This window comes from Triticum urartu, chromosome 4A (genome assembly GCF_056163025.1).
Source record: "Triticum urartu cultivar PI428250 chromosome 4A, HENAU_Tu73, whole genome shotgun sequence".
Lineage (NCBI taxonomy): Eukaryota > Viridiplantae > Streptophyta > Magnoliopsida > Poales > Poaceae > Triticum > Triticum urartu.
The window spans coordinates 42,531,677-42,537,354 of NC_141876.1; the positions used below are offsets into that span (position 1 = coordinate 42,531,677).

General features: G+C 43.4%; 1 pseudogene; it reads left to right on the plus strand.

Moving 5' to 3' along the window:
* The first annotated feature begins 2,047 nt into the window (after window positions 1-2,047).
* Window positions 2,048-4,563, plus strand: LOC147974672 (protein FAR1-RELATED SEQUENCE 5-like; annotated as a pseudogene).
* Window positions 4,564-5,678: the final 1,115 nt, after the last annotated feature.

Below are 5,678 nucleotides of genomic sequence, written 5' to 3' on the forward strand. Positions count from 1 at the left end.
CGTGACGAAGCATGAGGCGTTGGAGCTTGACTCGAAGATGCGAGAGTCTGAGCTTGCCACGGCCCTTGAGAGCACAAAGAATACCAAGGGTGAAGCCCAAAAGGCCCTCCAGGAGATTGATGCGATGAGGAAGATAGCGGCGGGTAAGGCATTCAATATGCAAAGCAAGCATGTGAAAGTAAATTACTTGTTACTTACCCGAATCCAGATCTCTCCAGGAGCATTCGCAGATTTGCCCCGCAGCGTGTCGGATGCCGCAAGGTTTTACCAGGCCGAGGAGGGAAGCTCAACGGTGAAGATGTTCTGGTCTCAGTATACTGGGACCAAACACCCGATGCCTCTGAGTGACCAGCTGAAGCAACTGGTCGAGCTGCACAAGGCGGCCGAATAGGCCATGAAGGGCTTTATAGTCCGGATGTGGCCTGGCGACGCCCTTCCAACATCTACTTCGGCCTGGTGAGGTGGCTTGTGGATGCCTGCCCACGGCTGGAAGTCATCAAGCGGTCCGTCTGCATCGAGGGTGCACGCCGGGCTTTTGCCCGTGCGAAGGTGCACTGGGCCAAGATGGACGCCGTGAAGCTGGTGAAGGAGGGGCCGCCGCAGGGCAAGGAGCATCGCAACCCCGAGATGTATTATGAGGGTGTCCTGAAGGGTGCCCGTCTTGTAGCAGACGGGTGCACAAAATATGTAATATTTGAATAAATTTGCTCGTGTGATCCTATATTGTGAAAACTTGTTTCATATGCGCTATGCAACGCTTGTTTGAATTTAAAATATTACCTTCTGTTCGGCTGTTTATCAAATCTGAGAGATGGCTAGTCGTCGAATTCTGCCCCCATGCCACGAGTGCTGGGGTGTTCGGGATAAACCTGAGCACTCTTGTTCCCATTTTTGGGTTCTTTGAGGGAGGTGCTCAGCACGACGAACAAGGCAATCAGACTATAATGCTTTATCACTTTCACTTAGCCATAGAATTCTATAATTTTAAATTTTGGCGAAGCCCCTAGTATTCGGAAGGCCGAATTCAGGGTGCTATACACGCCTTAAGCCGGACAGAGCCGACTCCTCGCTCTAAGCGGCATAAGTCTTTAGGGACTCGAAACCTCTCGAACAGCGACCAGTCTCTCGCCTTATCATGACAGTCAGTTTTAGCTTTCTCTACTGAGGTGCTTAGCCCAGCAGAACCGGGGCACAATCGCAGTAGTTCTCCTAGTGCTACCTTAGCCAATATAGCGGAACATAAGGTACCAAAACATGGGAGCCGGTTAAACCCAACTATTGACCCAAGATATGATTCGGAGCTGATGCATATAATGCTATAAGTTCGGGGTGCCGCACTGTCGAAAGTGTTCGGACTTCTCACGCGCGTATTATGGGGTATGCTTAAGCCCCTAGCGTATTGGCCGTACCAGAGTGTACGGGTGCTAGATGTCATGAATGGACATATACATATAAAAGAAGAATGCAATAATAGTCTTTGTGCTATGCATTGTTTATTCAAAAAGGTGCGTTAAAGCAGAATGATACAAGTAGTGTGATAAGAAAAAAGTAGGACTATTTGACATGTTGTAACGCCCTCGATGCGGCTATATCTCCCACGTGTCGAAGCACGACTTAGAGGCATAACCGCATTGAAAGCAATGTCACAAGTGAGGTAATCTTCACACAACCCATGTAATACATAAGGGAAAGAGATACATAGATGGCTTACAATTGCCACTTCACACAATGCATGAATAAAGCATTACATCATCCAGATACAATCAAAGGTCCGACTACGGAACCAAAATGAAAGAAGACTACCCCAAATGCATGAAAGAAGACTACCCCAAATGCTACACAAATCAGCTGGCCGATCGAGGAAAACTTCTGGCGATCGATTCCAGCCATCGTTCCTCCTCCTCCTCCTCCTTCCAGATTACAGGTAGCAACCACAAATCTCCCCTCTTTGTCTTGTATTTTCTTCACAAATTGGAAATTTTCTTACTTGTATTTGTTCATGATTCCTGCAGTAATTATTGAGTTCATGTCTTCAAATTAAGAGATAATGGTAGAAACCAACAAGTAAGTTAGGCTTACACTGGAATTCCTTTGCTGACATCTAGATTTTTAGAAAGTTAGGCTTACACTGGAATTACCTATATATTTATTTTGGTGCAGGGAGAATGTGATTCGTACGTCCTTACCTCAAGTTGGTCAGAAATTCACAGACTTGGCTGAGGCATGGTCATTTTGGGTTAACTATGGAGGCCGGGCAGGTTTTGAGGTCAAAAAAAGGTCAAGCTGGAAAAGTAAAATTGATGGAGTGGTAACTTCATGTAGATATATGTGTGCAAAGGAGGGTCGTCGAGTACAAGACAAGAGGGATCATCTCACAAAGAACCCTAGAGCTGAAACAAGAACAGATTGTGATGTCCATATGTGTCTTTCATTAGATCGAGTGGCAGGACATTATGAAGTGGTGGAGGTAGTGCTTGCTCACAATCATGGTGTCTACTTACCACAAACTTTCCATTTGATGTCATCACAACAAAGGATTTCAGAATTGCAAGCCGTTGAAATTGAGGCTGCCGATGACTCTGGAATTAGGCCAAGGCATGCACATGACTTGGCTAGTCGCCTTGTTGGGGGCCAATGAATCTCAGCTACACGCCTCGTGATCACAAAAATCACTTGCAGAGCAGGCGCCAAAGAGAGTTAGCATATGGTCAGGCGGGAAGCATGTTGAAGTATTTTCAACAAAAGCAGGCTGAGAATCCGTCTTTCCAGTATACTTTACAATTGGATTCCAAAGAACAAATAAGTACTATATTCTGGGCTGATGCAAAGATGTGCATTGGTTATGCAGACTTTGGAGATGTTATCGCCTTTGACACTACTTTTGGCACAAACAAAGAATATAGGCCTTTTGGTGTTTTCGTCGGATTCAATCATTTTAGAGAGACCGTTATTTTTGGTGCTTCTCTTTTGTTTGATGAAACACGTGGCTCTTTCAAATGGTTATTTGAGGCTTTTGTAGAGGCACACAACGGAAAGCAACCTAGAGCTATATTTACCGATCAAGACACGGCAATGGGATTGGCTGTTGGGGATGTTTTCACCCAAGCATGGCATGGCTTGTGCACCTACCACATCATGGAAAATGCCGTCAAGCACTTGTGCAATAGCAAAGTTGAAGATAAAGAGGAAGATGAAGAACCTCATATCCTCTTAGATTTCAGCGCTTGTATGTATAATATTGAGGACAAGGCAGCCTTTGAAGAGGCATTTGACATCATGAGAAATAAGGTGGATAAGAAGAAGGCCTCATGGCTAGATAGCATCTACAAGTTAAAAGAAAAGTGGACTCAATGTTACATGAGGGATGTTTTCACATTGGGAATGAGAAGCACACAATTAAGTGAGAGTTTCAATAGTGATTTGAAAAAACATCTCAAATCAGATTTTGACATCATTCGCTTCTAAAAACATTTTGAAAGGGTTGTGCAAGGAAAAAGTTACAAGGATGCAGAATTTGAAGCTACTAAAAAACTGCCTAGAATAGGGATGGAGACTCCTATGTTGTTGCAAACAAGCGAAGCTTACACACCGACCATATTTGAAGCATTCAAATCTGAATATAGAAGATCCATGGCTGCATGTAGTAGAGCATTGGATGGAGATAATACATATGTTGTTACAATTGTGAGGGCTAATGGTGATTTGAGTTCCTAACTAGAGCGCATAGTTGTCGGTGATCCTTTGGAGCAAATGGCTTCTTGTAGCTGTTTTCAGTTTAAAAGGACCGGAGTATTGTGTGCGCATGCTTTAAAAGTTCTTGACTTGATGAATATCAAGTTATTGCCAAACCATTATATTTTAAAGAGATGGACCCGAGAAGCAAAATCTGGAACTATACAAGATACCAAAGGAAGGGATATAATTGAAGATCCAAAATTGGATGCTATGTTGCGGTACAAGTTTGTTTCTCACAAATTTCATGACTTTGCAAGTGAAGCCGCAAGTGATCTGGAATGTATCTTGTTGGTGGACAATGCATTGGACATCCTTGCCAAGCAAGTACGGGAAAAACTAAGGATATCTAGAAGTATTTTGAGTGAATCCTCTAATGTGCAGCCTAATGTTCAACAAGATGAGGGTTTGCTTAGTTCTACACGCCTCAAGAAAAAAGAGGTTCAACCGAAAAGTTCAAAGAGACATAAACCTTGGATCGAGAAGACACGCAAGTACAAAAAGAAAGACCCAAAGGAATCTAGTGTATGTTGCTGAAAATTCTTGCAATTTAGTGTACTTATTTATTACTACATCATATATAAATTTTTTGGGTTTCTTTGTGCAGCAGCAAGAGAAAGAGAATCAAGTTGGTGGAGAAACTCAAGCAACAACTGAAAATGCTAATAATGCCAGCAATGCATTCAGGAGCTACACAGACTTGCTAATGGTACTTTAAATGTTGTTGTATCTTCTCTAAACTACTATTCTATTCCAACGTTTCATTTTGATCCTCTTTCTTTGCAGGGTTCTAATGGAATTTATGATATGGATTTTGGAGATCTTCTTTAGGTTCCTATTTCATGACAAGAAGAAGATAGTCCATCTTCTTCTTTTGGCCTGAATATGTTCAGCTTGAAGAAATTTGAGAAAAACACTACAAAATGGTGTTCTTTTGTGTAGAACCTGCAGCTCTAGTACTATATTTTGTTGGAGGTTATTATGGTTATTTGTATCATGACTACTGTTTGTATTCTGGTTGATTTTGGTTGAATTCTGGTTGAAAACGGAGTATTTTTACAGGTTTCTATCCAGTCTGAATATGTTCTGTTCTATTCTGCTGTTTACATTCAGTTAACTGTCCATAGATGCACTTGTCGCTGCAGCTGGGCTGTTTGCTCCCGAATGGGCCTCCCTTGTTGCTTATGTGGGCTGGCCTGGCTGAACTGTGTTGTGTGAGGGAAGGAAACATGAAACAGAGCAGGGGACACACGGTGGAAAAGAAACGGCATCCAGCTGCCTCAAGGCTGCCTCTGACTTGCTATAAGCAAGTTAGAGAATCTGCGCCGGAGAACAAGGGGATCGGGGAGATGGAATCGGGCAGAGGAGAGTCGAGCGCGGTTTCCTGTTTCTGGAGGCGCGAGGTGGATCAGGGGGGAAGGGAGCGAACGGCTAGGGTTAGAGCAGTGGGCTGCGGGAGATGGCCTTGGAGCCGGCGGCTGGTTGGGCCTAGGCATGGGCCCTAGAGAGGAGTGGGGAAGCAGGCCGGCCTGGCAGACCTCTCCCTCCCCCTCATATTTCTTTAGCAGCAAAAAACATTAGTGAAAAAAGAAGAAGGGAGGGTTAGGGACAGAATTGGAGCATGGGGATATTTCCCCGGATTCACAAAAATGTGCTCTTTCCGCGAAAATAGAAATGGCCAAGATTGAAAGATTAAATTCAAATGTATTTGAATTTAATTCAACTCGTTTGAAAGGAGTAGGGATCCGAAGTTCCCAAAAATGTTGAACATTTAGGAAGAGCCTCGATAAAACGATAAAAGAATATGAGGACAAGTCGGAGATCAAGAATTGAGATAACAAAGGCATTGGGATTTATTTGCAAGCGTGTCAATGGTTAATTCCAAAAGAACGGAATATTTAATAATAGCTCCATAATTATTAGGAGGATATGTTATATAGAGAAAT